The sequence below is a fragment of the Canis aureus genome, chromosome 5 (assembly GCF_053574225.1).
Source record: "Canis aureus isolate CA01 chromosome 5, VMU_Caureus_v.1.0, whole genome shotgun sequence".
NCBI lineage: Eukaryota > Metazoa > Chordata > Mammalia > Carnivora > Canidae > Canis > Canis aureus.
In genome coordinates, this window is record NC_135615.1 from 79,238,859 (window position 1) to 79,253,230 (window position 14,372).

Sequence of the window (14,372 nt, forward strand, 5' to 3'; positions counted from 1 at the left end):
GTCTTTTGTTGGGTTCCGGGGTAGTTAATGGTGGTGGAGCTGGTCCTGTGGGAGGATGGATGGGGAGGATTTTGGCTGAAGAAAGGCCTGGAGAGGTTTCTGTTGGGGGCTGTTCTCCAGCCAGGAGCCTCAGTGCTGGGAGCTTTTAATGTGTTTGTTGTAAAACTGTCAGCTGGGGAGTCACAACACAGCTCACGGTGACAGGATCCTGATTGTGACTCAGACATCAAGGTAAGACAGGCCCCAGGGTGGTGGCGGCTGGGGGAGAGAGGGGCTCCAGAGGGCCTGTGGGGGAGGGGGTGATGTCTCATTTCCCCTTCCCAGTCAATGGGGTGTTGAGTCTCAGCAGGGCCTAGCAGAAGGCTGGACATCCTATCAGCCATTAGTAGGAATGGTTGGCAAGCGGGATCTGCTGGTGCCAGCAGGATGACAGGGGACGCCAGCGTGATTTTCCCCAGGTGTGCGATTCTGTTCCTGAACCTGGCTCTCCGACCCCAGAGAATCCCAGTGTTTTGGAGCCTCTGGGCCTTTAGGCACCATGGAGCCTGACTCTCTTCTCCCCTGTGCTTGTCCTGCACACTGGGAGTTAGGGGCAGGCCCCACCTTCTGCTCGGCCTCAATCTGCAGGGAAGGTTAGGAGCCATATGAAAAGATTCTTTCCGAGGACGCATCTCTGCCCCTACCAGGGGTAATTACTGCTTAACTGCTCAAAGCAGAGCTGCCCTTCTATTCTCTCGCATAATCGACCCGGCAACCCTGGAAACCCACAACTATTAACTCTCTGGTAGGTGAAGAAATGGATGCCCCCCAGGGGCTAGAAGGTACCACAAAACAACCCCATTAATTGAGCTTTTACTGTATGCCAGGCTCACGATAGCCCTAGGAAGTAGGCATTATTCTTATCCCGATGGTACCAGGGCTCAGAGATATTAAGTAACTTGCATAATAAGGTCTCTCTGCTAATAAGTCAGCTGGGCGGGAGTAGAACCCAGAGCCCTTGCTCCAGGACAGGGCTGCAGAATCATCTGACCCCAGACCCCGGCTCAGTCCCAGCTGTAGCCAGTGTCCTTCAGCCTCAGGATCCTGCTGTTGGTTCATTGTTTGGAGGTTATGGTCTCTGCCATTCTGCATAATGGACAACGGAATAAGGGGTCAGGGGGGAGGCAGGGCTCTGACGTGTCAGGGAAGGCCTGGAGCTGCCCTCTGCTGGGAAGGGGGGAGCACGGGAGCCCTCTGCCAAGGCTCTGGGTCCATTTTAATAAGTGATGTATTAAAATGTTCTTGCTGGAGGCCACCTCGTCAGCCAAGGCAGGATCCTCTGGCTGGGAAGACAGAGTCTGCTTTTCCCGAGGACTCCATTCAGCAAAATGGAATATAAATCTTTTAAACATACTCCAGCATCGGGGCAAACGTTTGTTGAGAAGGCACTGCGGGGACTGGGCAGATACCAAATCACACCAAGCGCAGAATATGTTTGAAGTATCCGGTTGGGTGGTAATAAATATGGAAAAGGCCGTTACAAGTCCAAGGCAGGGGAAGGGGGGTCTCTGAGCCCCCGTGCATCGATCCAGCAGCCAGGGCTGCATTGTTCAAACTTCACTAATTGAATGCTTGTAATAAGCATCCATCTCCCTGGATTCTGCTTCCGTGGCCTGTCCAGGTTGACAGCCCGGAGGAGTATCTAAAAGCACCTCTAAGGGGAAAATTGGCAAATTGAGTTTTAAAGGAAAGAGACTTGAAGATCAGGGCTGTCTGGACGCTGCAGAGGAAGGAGTGAGCGCAGGGGGCCTCCGTGGACAGCAGGGAGCAGATGCCCAGGCCCTCAGCCCACTGGAAGGGGAAGGCAGTATTAGGGTGGCTGGTTGGAGAATAAGAGGCATGGGTGTAGGTCTTGGATGACTCAGATTTGAAACCTTTACCCTATACTTTCTAGTCGTGCTTTGAGGCCTGTTTCTCAAGTTCTTTGGACCTTTGTTTCATCTGTAAATGGGGGGTGATGATAATGCCTACGCCACAAAAGAGGAAATAGGAATTCCTACCTCCTCCCCGCTCCCCCACTTAGAACCTGGGGCATAATAAGTGGTAGCCATCGATATGAACACATATGAAGTGCCTGCTGGGTGCCAGGCAATGGACTTTCAGAACCCAGCAAACAGATCCTGTTGCACGAAGCGTTGTCTTAGTAGAAGTACCCACTGGGGCTACTGAGAGGCAATGCAGGGACCACAGGGCTGGGGAGTGGGGGCTGGGGAGCAGTTTGGAGGAGTCCCTTGCCTATTATCTTCATCAGCTCCTCAAAACCCCGATGAGTGCAATCCTAAGTAAATCTGAATGCTTGTTCCCCAAAGGCTGTGTTAAGAGAAATCTCCCACCCACTTCTAACCAGATTGCTGGAAGCTGTCCTTCTCTGAATGGGGACTTGCAGGTACTGACTTCTTGCCCCAGAAAGGGCAGAGCACGGCTCTCTGCTTGGATCTTCTCCTTCAAGAAGTCCTCGAGTTTCATTCTTTTGACAAATACCCACTAAGCACCCGTGGTGGGCCAGAGACTGACTAGACAGCAGTGAGGAAGTGGGATTTTTCCTGGGGCTTGAAAAGGATGGCAGTTCCATGGCAATGGGGTTGGGACGGGGTTACCACTAAAGTCAGCAGCTCAGACCCTGGTTCGGGCAAAAAGAGGGAACCAAAGAGACCTGGGCCTTGGGTGTTGCCTGAAACCTACCTTTTTTTTTTTTTTTTTTTTTTAGTTTTTATTTATTTATGATAGTCACAGAGAGAGAGAGAGAGAGAGAGAGAGACATAGGCAGAGAAGCAGGCTCCATGCACCAGGAGCCCGACGTGGGATTCGATCCCGGGTCTCCAGGATCGCGCCCTGGGCCAAAGGCAGGCGCTAAACCTCTGTGCCACCCAGGGATCCCTGAAACCTACTTTTAACAAAATAAACTTTTACTTAGAACAGTTTTAGATTCACAGAAAATTTATACAGATAGCATGGGTTTGTCAAGATCCCTGACTCAGTTTCTCCTATTGTTAAGCATCCGACATTACTATGGTACATTTTTCTTTTTTGGATTATATTTATTTAATTGAGAGAGAGAGAGAGAGAGAGGGAGAACCCACAAGAGCAGGGGAGGGGCAGACGGGGATGGAGAGGAAGAGAGATTCGCTGAGCGCAGAGCCTGACTCTGGGCTCCATCCCAGTACCCTGAGATCATGACCTGAGTGGAAACCGAGAGCCAGACACTTTACCGAAGGAGCCACCCAGGCTATGGTACATTTTTTCGCAATGGAGGAACCCACAGTGGTACACCGCTATTAATGAAACTCCACGACTCATTTGGATCTCACTCACTGTTTACCCAATGTCCCTTTTCTGTCGCAGGATCCCATCCAGGACACCACATCCCAGTTAGTCATCGTGTTTCCTGAAGCTCCTCTTGGCCGTGATAATTTCTCAGACTTCTCTGGTTTTTGATGGGGTACTGGTCAGGTATTTCGTAGTAGACTGTCCCTCAAGTGGGGCTTGATGTTTTTCTCATGGTTCAACTGGGGTTATGGGTTTTGGGAGGAAGACGGGGGAGGTGAATTGCCCTTCTCATTGCATCATATCAAGAGTACATGCTATCAACCTGACTTAGCACTGTTGATACTGACCTTGATCACGTGACTGAGGTGGCATTTGTCAGGGGTCTCCACTGCGAAGTTACTCTCCCACCTCCTTTCCACACTGTCCTCTTTGGAAGGAAATCACTTGGGGTGTATGTAGTTAATTTGATGAGCAGAGTATCTCCGTACATCACCTGGGATTCTTCTGTTCAGTTCCTGTGAATGACCCACTTTTTAGCCGTTCAACTTTGCCCTGTGTTGGGCAAGCCCACTGTGGTTTAGATGTAATCATTAATTCCAGGCAAAAGGGGGGGGGGGGACAAAAATGCCCACAAGGCCCAAGGTGCTGCCTGGTGACCGGTAGATGGAGCCTTACAAAAAAAATCAGATTAAAAAAAAAAAAAAAGAAACATAAAAACCCAACAACCTTAATAAAAGCAACTTCCTGTGGAGGGGAACTGTCACCCTGGTTAGAAACTGTGCAGAATTTTCTCTTGGAAACCTCAGGCAGCTGCTCTGGTTTATAAAATCTGCCTATTGGAGGGAAGCAGAAGCGAAAAAAAAAAAAGGTTGTCGTTATTCCAGCAACAGAGATTCTCCCAAACCATATGCAAAAATAAATCCGAGGACCGGGCTGTATCCGGGGAAACCTGGCAGCTGGGCTGGAGCTGGTGGTGTGGCCCCTAGGGACAGAGAGCCTGTGCCCAGGGGCCCCAGCGCCTTCTCCAGCATGACCCAAAGTCCCAAAAGGGAGCCCGCCTCGGGGCCCCACCACCCCACTTGTTCTGGGAGGAAGATTTGGTTTATTTTGTTACCTTTCCCATCAGAGGGTCTGTCCTTAACCCGGGGCCGTGCACACCCACAGGCCTGGAGGAAGGTCCTTGACCCAGAAACAGCTGTATGAGGACAAAGGGTCACCAGAGGGAAAGGGACCTCAGGGAGGACAGGCTAAAGGGGGAGAAGGATCTGGGAAACATGCCATGGGAAATCCTAACAGGATGGCAGTGGGGGCTGGGCAGATGGGGGGCAGGCAGGGATGGCTGGAAGCTGCCCGGGAGAGGGGAGTCCTGGGAGGCAGAGAGCTGCTGGCCAAGGCCTTAAGTGGCTGGGTCTGGGAGGGTGTTGGGGCTGAGGAAATGAACTAATTAATGAACTAAATCATGTTCCTTTAAGGACTCATCTGCCAAGGATGGGGGTGGGGTGGGATAGTGCTTGGCTGGCACTGGGGAGGGCCTTCAGGGACCTTACTGGCTGGTCAATGACCCTTTGAGGACAGTGCAGCTTCAAGAAGTTGGGAAGGGGTGGTGGTGTCACAGGAACCTTAGGAAACCCTTGGGGGACCCCAAAAGCCAGGGGCCAGCACAGGCGGTGGCCATTGCATTCCAACCCCTATTGGGCCCAGTGTGACCATCACCGTGGGCAGGTATTTGCCCCCCTGGGGCTCCTTTTCTCCTTGTGAGGAGCTCACTGGACACCAGGAACCCTTCTACATCCCTCACGTCTAATTTGTTTAATTTTCACAATCACCCAAGGAGGTAGTGACGATGATTATTATCCCCATTTTACAGATAAGGGAAACCGAGGCACAGAGCCGTGGGATCTCCTGCAGGCGGCGGGGGCGGCACAGCCAGAGAGTCGTGGAGCTGGGCCTGACCCCTTGGGGCGCTGACCCCCAGAGTCCCCGGTTTCAACTGCTCCAGGATAAGGGGGGGTTGGGCTCGGCCTGCGCCCAGGGCCTGGAGCCTCAAACGCCCTTCCTCCGGGGCGGGCGGGGGAGGCCGAGGGAGCCAGGAGCCCGCTGGCCGTGAACCCTGGACCCAGCCAGCGGTTGCCATGGGGACGGCGGGTGCAGGCGGGCGGGGCCCGGGCGCCCCGCGGGGCAGTTCCGGGGAGCCCCCCCCCCGCGGGGAGCCGCACCTGGGGCCGCGGTAGCGCTGGCCTCCGGGGCTGGGGAGACCACAGGCCCCCCGCCGCGCGCCTCCCGGCCTGAACCCGATCCCCCGCGAAGCCGCACTTATCTCCAGTTCATCTGTGTGAATTATTTACTGCGCCTGGCGGCCTCCCCGGCGGCGGCGCCCCCCCCATCTCGTGCAAGAAGTGCAAATGTCAGACCTCCCGGGCAAGCCCGTCCCCTCCTCGTGCAAGAGATGCAAATGTCAGACCTCCCGGGCGCGGGCAGGAGGGCCCCGCCTTCTCCCACCTTCACCCGGGAACCCGCGTCCGTCCGTCTGTCCGTGTCCGGGACCCAGAGAGAGCACTGCGCACGGAGTGCTCCCAGCAATCCTCCCGAGCTGGCTCGCGGGCAGTCATCCCCGTGTCACCTGTGAAGCCACCGGAGGCTGGAGGGTTTGCAGAACCTGCCCTGTCAGTCCTCAGAAGGAGCCAGAAGGACGGACAGTCGGAGTCCAGCTCGCACTCCTTAACCGCCCCAGAGCGGGCTGCGGAGCTGCCTCCCGGGCCCAGGGCCTCTCCCCAGCATGGCCAGTAGCTCGGATGGGCCAGGTGCACGGAGCAGGGAGCAGGGAGCAGGGAGCCAGCCCCCGTGCCTGGCCCCGCCCAGGGTGCGGGGACCCAGGGATGAGTCAGGCACAGCCCCTGCCCTCAGGTGGCTCCTGTCTGGAGTTGAGGGTGGGGCCCCGGGACCGGGAGCCGGCAAGGCCAGACACGCTGGTGACTAGGTAGGATACCAGGTGCAGAGCTGGGCAGGAAACAGTGAGTCCTGGGCTGGGGCCCATTCAGGGAGCAGGTGGGCTTGGGCGGGGCCTTGGAGATGGGGGTGAGAAGGGCAGTCTGGGTGCAGGGAAGAGGGAGCCAAAGACCAGAGGCTGGCAGGCGGGGGAGGGGGGTGGGGTGCTTGACAAAGGGACCGACCTGCTGGCCATGGTTGGGCAGGGCGTTTCTGGTGGTGCCAGCAAGGTTGGAGGAGGGGGCCTCCGGTCAGGGCCTGAAAGTCCTGGCCTCTGAGCTCAAGGGTTGGTTTAGGGTAGCTTCCCGACAGGGGCCACCTTTGCCGTCCAGGCGACATTGGCTATGCCTGCAGACATTTCTGGTTGTCGAAAGGTGGGGAGGAGGGTAGAGCCACTGGCATCTAGTGGTAGAGACCAGGGAGGCAGGGAGGCTGGCGAGCACCCTGCGAGCGCCCAGGTCAGGGCCCACAACACAGAAATTATCCAGCCCCAAATGCACTGGGGTCGGGGAATCCTGAATTGGGGTGTGTTTAAGAGCCTTTTCCACTAACCAGAATGAGACTGTGGGCAAGTCACTTGACTTCTCATGCTTCAGTTCCCTTCTCCCTAAAATGGGCTGATGGTATCGCCTCACATTTGAGGAAGTGGCTGTTTTTATTTTCATGCTTGCTGCAATGCCCGTCTCACCGTAAGCGCTGACTTAATGGTACCTCATCCAGTCCTTAAGCCCAGGGACAGACACCGCTGCTACTAATAACAGTGTTTGTGGGGCACTTCTTCCCCCCCCCCAAAGATTTTATTTATTTATTTGAGAGAGTGAGCAAGAGCCTAAGCGGGGTGGGGATGGAGGCAGAGGGAGAAGCAGGCTCCCCACAGAGCAGGGAGCCCTACCCGGGATCCCAGGACCCCAGGATCATGACCTGAGCCCAAGGCAGACACTTAACCCACCGAGCCACCCCAGGCACCCCTTGTGGAACACTTCTTAAGCTCCAGGCCCTGTTCTAAGCTCTTTATGTATATTAATGTATTTAATCCTCACAACTCCATGAGGTGGGCACTATTATCATCTCTATTAAACAGGGAAGCAGGATGGGAGAGAAGATGGAAGTTTGGGGATCCCTGGGTGGTGCAGCGGTTTAGCTCCTGCCTTTGGCCCAGGGCGGGATCCTGGAGACCCTGGATCGAGTCCCACGTCGGGCTCCCGGTGCATGGAGCCTGCTTCTCCCTCTGCCTGTGTCTCTCCCTCTCTCTCTCTCTCTCTCTCTGTGACTATCTTAAAAAAAAAAAAAAAAGAAGAGAAAAAAGAAGATGGAAGTTTCCCGAGGGCTGTATCTTGTTTTCAGCTGTCTCCCCAGCATCTAGAATAGTGTTAAAATAAATGTTTGTGGAGAAGGAAATACATAAACTCTCCGTGGACTTTGGTGGGCTCCCAAGCCTCCTGCAGCTGGGAAGACACTGGGGCACAGAAAGGTTGAGCATCTTGTCTGTAGACACACAGCAGGACCTTCACCCCCTTGTTTTCTGGCTGAGGCCTCAGGAAAGCCCCTGAGTGGTTTCTCTGGGCCACTGGGACCTCACTAGGTTCCTGTTACTGGCAGAAAGGGACCCCGGGGCTTTTCTGAGATGCTCCGAGGGCCACGGGTCTTCCTGGAGTGCCATCGGAGCTGGAAAGGACTGGCATCTTGGATTCTGACCAAACCTGCAAGTCTATCAGGTCACCAGTGTGTCCAGTGCCTGGGATTGGATTTATCTACTCCTCTGATGAATGCGGAGAGATTTCAAGTTCAAACCGGCCCTAAGTCCTGACCTCAGGGAGATGGGTGCCTGCAGGACATGTGGGGGCGTCAGACGTGGTATCAGGGAACCACTGCAGCTGCTGTGCCGTCTACACACCACAGGCTTTCGGAACACGTCTCAGCAAGGCCTCATGGCAGCCCGTACAGCTAGTGGCACCGTCCTTACTATACAGACAGGTGTGAAATTAGGATTTAAAGAAGTGGTAATCGGCCCCAGGGAACCAATGGGGAGGCTGCAGACCAGTTATTCCAACCTAGCATCTCCGATGCCTACATTGACCTGAACCCCAAGCACAGGTTTCACAAGTGGCTTGGGCCTATTGCTTCCCTTCCCTGACCCTCATCTGTGAAGTGGGACCAAGAATCCAGGCTTCAGAGGATCGCTGGAAAGATTTTTTTATAAAGATTTTATTTATTTATCCATGAGATATACAGAGGGAGAGAGGCAGAGACATAGGCAGAGGGAGAAGCAGGTCCTCGAGGAGAACCTGATGTGGGACTCGATTCCAGGACCCCAGGTTCACGCCCTGAGCCAAAGGCAGATGCTCAACCACTGAGCCAAATCGCTGGAAAGATTTAAAGGCAATAACAAAGTTGGAATATCGAGAACCTCATAGATTCTTTCCCAGAGCTTCTTGGGGATCCATGGAGTCTGAGCTTTGGGGTAGCCCCAGTGGGGTGCAGTGGAACCCGTATTGGAGGAAGTGAGGCCAAGGCCGGGCAGAGGTGTGGGGGGAAGCCTTTAAAGACTGCCCTGTGGGCAGCCCCCATGGCACAGAGGTTTAGCACCGCCTTCAGCCCAGGGCGTGATCCTGGGGTCCTGGGATTGAGTCCCACGTCGGGCTCCCTGCATGGAGCCTGCTTCTCCCTCTGCCTGTCTCTCTGCCTCTCTCTCTCTCTCTGTGTCTGTCATGAATAAATAAATAAAAAATCTTAAAAAAAATTAAAGATTGCCCTATGGGTCTATGAAGCACAGCCCCACCCAGCGGCTCCATGGGTCCCTTCCCTTAATGCTGTGATGCTGCTCAGTCAACCACGAGTGTGCCTGGTGAGCTTGCCTTCCTGGGGAGCGGCTCGTTGCACCCTCCTCATTCCCTAAACAGTTATAGGATCACTGGTGGTAAAAGAGCAGATGGGGGTGTGTCTACACTGTAAGTCTCTCCTCTTTCCACTTTTTTTTTTTTTTTAAAGATTCTATTTATTCATGAGAGACACGGAGGGAGAAGCAGAGACATAGGCAGATGGAGAAGCAGGCTCCCTGCGGGGAGTCTGATGCGGGACTCGATCCAGGGACCCCGGGATTATGCCCAGAGCAGAAGGCAGATGCTCACCCACTGAGCCACCCAGGCGTCCCTCCACTGCTCTATAAACCTGCTATGCCCTGGTCATACTTTCCTTCTAGAATGTCGTGCTTTTTATGCCTCCGCAGTTTTGCATCTGCTGTTCTCTCTGTCTGCCACCCCTTTCTGCCTAGCCAAACACTGCTCATCCTCTAGGTTTCAGCTGAGATGTCACCTCCTCCGGGAAGCCTCCCCTGAGACCCCCCCACCCCCGAATGAGCTCCCTCACTTAGGCTCCTGCAGTGCCCATGCTTCCCTCTGTTCAATCTCTTGTCCAGCTGTGTGTTATTGCTGGTCTGTCCTCCTCCATCAGACTGTGTTTCCCTCTTGGGCGGCACTGGGGCTCTCTTGGGGGGCCTATTTCCCCAGGGCATCACACAAATGCCTGGCATACAGCAGCTCCTCAGAGAATGTTTTTGAATTAATGTTATAATAATAACAATCCCTTGCATATGTAAAACTCTTTTCCAGTTTCAAAAGCTTTTTTTCTGGCAGTTATGTCATCTGATCCTTGCAGAGAACTTGTGGTTCGAGGTAGGCAGGGTTGGCATCGGTGGTTCTGTGTTATAAGGCAGAAAACAGGCTGGAAGAGGTGGAGGTGTGCTTCCCAGGTGGCCGGCGGGCCAGGTGCACTGCCCACACTGTCTGGCAGGCGGGGATATATTTGTGATATATTTGGTGGGAGCCTTTTCAGAGTTCCCATTCCAGGCTTTCCATCTAGGGAGTGGGGCGGGGAGTTGGGGGCTAGGAGTTGCTGCCCTCAGGTCCTCGGGTGCGGAGTCGAGGCCAGCTTTGCGTGGCTTTCTTCTGTCACTGTGCTGCTGCTGCTGCTGTGGGACACCCAACGTTCAGTAAAGAGAGATCCGAAACAGGAGAATGCCCACATAAACTGTAGTCCATCCACTTGGAATATTTAGCAACCATTAAAAAGGATGTTTCTGCCATTTGTGTGCTGACATGGGAAAGTGTGGATGTCACAATGCTCAAGGCAAAAAGGAGACTATAAATTGGACCCACGATAGAACAGTGTTGTGGGACTGATTGAACCCATCTCTGCCCCCGAGTGGCTGTGAACTCAGGCAAGCTAGCCTGTGGGTGACTTAGGTTCCCCACCTGTAAAGCAGGTATACTCACGGTCCTACCTCGGAGGGCCGCTGGGAGGATTAGAGGAGTTAATACACATAAAGCACTTAGAACAATGCCTGCCATATATTAAGATATAGTTATTATGTTAATTTTTATGATCATCTCAGCTATTGCAAATACGTAGAAGAGAAAAAATGGAAGAAAGGATCAATGGTGTTTTCTTTGGGATGAGGCTTAATGGATGATTTTTACTTCCTTTTTTCCCACTTCCCTGAATCCTCTAAATATTTTTACAGTGAGGTGCATTACTTTTATTATCACTAGAGGATAAGCTATTTCCCCCAAGTCCACCATAGTGGGAAGGCAGACTCAGGAACACTTTCCTGTTGGATTCAAGAGGAGTGGCCACAGGGAGTCGCCTCCATAATTAACACCTGGGATGCCCTGAGAACTCACTCGTGTCAATATTTTTCCTCTGCCCGGGTCAGCAGCTCCCAGGTAAGCCTTCCCCAAACAGATCACGCTGTCCCTTTTGCTCTCATCTGCTTGGTTAATAATTTTTTATGATGCCTATTGAAACAAGTAGCTGAGCTGTTCAAATACCCGCAACCATAAACTGTCACCACCTGATGACAATGAGAATTCCCCAGGCAGGGTGCATCAGAGCTGAAACTAAATCATTCTGACCACCCCTGTCATCATCACACTCTCCCTCCATCTAGGGAGACAAGGGCATTTACAGCGAAGGAAACACCAACTGCTGTGTAAGCTGATATGGGCTTTGTGAGTCGGCTGGCCAAGCCCAGGCCGCCAGCCAGCCAGAGGGAGGAAGCCAACCAGCCGGCCAGCTGGTCAGCAGAAGACTGTGTCGAGCACACAGTAGGTGTTCAAATATTACTCCTTGTCAAATTCAGTTGGAGTTTTGTGAGGACTGGCCAATGCGCCCGGCTCTATCCTGGGCACTGTCCTGTGTCCTGGCATAGGCAGGGGTGCTAAAGGACGGTCTTCACTTTTAGGGAGCAAAGGCCCGTAGATCCTTTCAGGCCCTTCTACTGAGGATGGCATGAGTTCTGGGCTTTTGGGATGGTGGCCCCTGATTCAGGGGTCTATGCTAGACCTTGATTCAATTTTTTCCTAATCCGTCTTGGAGTATGACTCTAAATGACCATGACTGCCACTATTGCAACATCTTACCACCTCTCATCTCCCATCCTCCTATTTTTTAAATTCATCCATCCATCATCCATTCATCCATCCATCCCTCCATCTCTCTATCCATCCACGATCTATCCCTCCATCCCCCATCCAACCATCTATATCCATCCATGATCTATCCATCCGTCCATCCCTTTATCCACCTATCTATCCATGGTCTGTCCATTTATCTAACCATTCACCCAGCCATCCACTGTGAAGCAGTATGATGGATAAGTGATTAGACCTTTAGGGTCAGACTGCCTGATTTTAGATCACTTTGTGCTCTAGGAGGCAGACGGGTAACCAAACACTGAGGTGGCAGGTGAGTTCAGGGCTCTGAAGCTACAGAGAGGAGGGGTCTGACACCCAACTGGAGCCTCAGTGGGGGAGCAGAGAGGCTGCAAACTGGGTACCACTATTGCCATCATCATCATCACTGGGATTCCTTTGACCAGTCGAAGGGCCGCAGTCAAATGGGTCACACGGGAATCACTGGCCGGGACCTTGGCTGGTCCTTGGCATGCCTCCTCCCCACCAACACACTGGCCATTCCCCCTCCCCAGCCCCTATTTCTACTCTGCTGCCTTTCCTGGCTCTGTTCCCCACTCTCCCCTGAGTCCTCCAGCCCGGCTCCCTACCTGTCAAATCCATCTGTTTCCAGAGCCCTGATTCTTGCTGGCTGACAACTAATTGGGTTGATAATCCAGCTTGTGTAAATGGGCCAATGGGTGTTGATGCATTCCTGTGATACCCCCACCACCCTGGTAACGTTTGTCAACACCATCATGCATCTGATAATCGCATTCACTGTGCCGTATTGACTGCATTATTCAACACCGACTGAGTGCAAATGTCACGATGCAGAGCACCAGATGTGTGCGCCGACTGCATTATCCAGCATCTCATGTGCACTTCTGGTGTGCACTTCAATGGGGGTCCAGACTTCAGCTTTCTTCAAAAGACAGCATGCTGGAGTGGGAAGGGTGAGGTTCCAGTCAGACAGGCCTGGGTTCATATTGTTAGCTCTTGGGCAAGTCATTTGACCTCTCTGAGCCTCAGTTTCCTTATCTGAAACAGAGATAGGAGTACCTACATGCATGATGTACCCTGGGTTGTTGCAAACCGTCAGACACCATGTGAGTGTGAGAGTCACGCCAGAAGGTCTAAAGCTCTAGCGATCCCCCCCAACCCCCAACCCCACAGAGGCAGAGGCACCAGTGGCTGGAGATCCAGGGAGCCTTCCGAGTGGCTGGCTGTAGCCTGAGACTGGTTGGTCTCTGAGGGTCTTGCAGGGACTCTTACAAGCTGAGGGTGAAGATTGTGTCTCCCAGAGTTTCAGCCGCCATAGCTGGGTGCCCTCCCTCGCAGATTCGTGTCATCCACCCTTGCATCTCTGTGTTCCTTGCCTGAAGCGGTGCTTTGGCCTCCCCCCAAGCACTGCGACCCCCTTCCTTGGGTTTTTAAATCCGCGCTTAACCCTGTATACCCATTGATTCAGGTGCTAATTCATTATGTATTTATTAAGTCCTACCACTGAGGCCTGCGAGTGAAGCAGGGTGCCGTGGGTGACTGGTGCAGAGCAGGGACATATCTGGTGAGTGGTTATAGGCACTTGTCTCCCTTCCCCAAGGTCTGTTCTCATGGCTCAGTGTCAGCGGGGTGGGCTGGACTGGCACTTGATAATAAAAAGCATATGCTTACAATTGGCCACACCTACTACGGTGTGAGTCCACATACTGTGTCAGTATGTCACAACTCTCACAGGCCATGGGGCAGGGGGGGCGTCAGGACACTGGGTTTGAAGTTATGACTTTGGTGGCCGTGATGGTTCCGATGATGGGGGGAATGTTCTTGCCTGGGCAGAGGCTAGGGGCTGAGGCCACAGAGAGACATGTGAGGAGAAGGAGAGAAGGGAGAGGAGGCTGAGGACAGAATTCGGGCAACAGCTGTTGGGAAGACCAGACATGCTCTGCGAGGTGGGAGCAGAACCGGCAGGGACCAGACCAGGAAAGGAGGGCGGTCAGTAGCATCAGAGGAGAGCCAAGGCTTGGTGGTTCCCCTGGCACTGGTGACCTCGGGTATGGCTACTTCTGGGAGCACAGGGCAGGAACCAAAATATAGGGAGTTGGGAGTCAAGAGGTAGGGAACCTTGGCCATTCTATGGAGGAGGTGGGCAGTGAGGGGGAGGGGGGCTGTTGGGGTGGGAGACAGCTTTGGGTGGGATGCAGTTTGAGACAGAAGGGAAGGGTCTCCTCATGCTGGCATACACTAGGTGTGCAACCAGTGTTTGTTGGCCTGTTGGCCTTTTTTTTTTTTTTTTTAAGATTTTATTTATTTATTCATGAGACACACACACACACACACACACACACACACACAGAGGCAGAGACACAGGCAGAGGGAGAAGCAGGCTCCGTGCAGGGAGCCTGATGCAGGACTCGATCCCAGGACCACAGGATCAGGCCCTGAGCCAAAGACAGACGCTCAAACGCTGAGCCCCCCAGGCGTCCCAGGCCTGTCGTCCTTTTATGTCTACAGCACCTTCTTTTTCCTCGAGTCCTGCCAGCTAATGGTAGCTGGTCCACCCCTCAGGAACCGCTGAGCACCTGCTATGTGCCAGATTCTGTGGCGGGCACTGCGGATGCAGCCGTGGAAAGATGA

At 53.5% G+C, this 14,372-nt stretch overlaps 2 long non-coding RNA genes across 3 annotated transcripts in view; one reads left to right on the forward strand and one right to left on the reverse strand.

The window, feature by feature from the left end:
* Positions 1-272: 272 nt before the first annotated feature.
* The window catches only part of LOC144314789 (uncharacterized), a 122,989-nt gene continuing 108,889 nt past the window's right edge, over positions 273-14,372 (forward strand). The window contains exons 1-3 of the long non-coding RNA XR_013380638.1: positions 273-784; positions 3,382-3,489; positions 5,174-6,317. This is a non-coding gene — a long non-coding RNA (uncharacterized LOC144314789). The remainder of the gene's footprint in view (positions 785-3,381; positions 3,490-5,173; positions 6,318-14,372) is intronic.
* Positions 3,055-6,287, reverse strand: LOC144314791 (uncharacterized). 2 transcript variants are annotated; one of them, XR_013380641.1, is made up of 5 exons: positions 5,927-6,287; positions 4,421-4,501; positions 4,033-4,139; positions 3,654-3,821; positions 3,055-3,545 (listed from the first exon to the last, which is right to left on the reverse strand). It is a non-coding gene; the product is annotated as an uncharacterized LOC144314791 (long non-coding RNA). The 2 variants fall into 2 exon arrangements; XR_013380642.1 differs by lacking the exon at positions 5,927-6,287 and adding an exon at positions 5,133-5,432.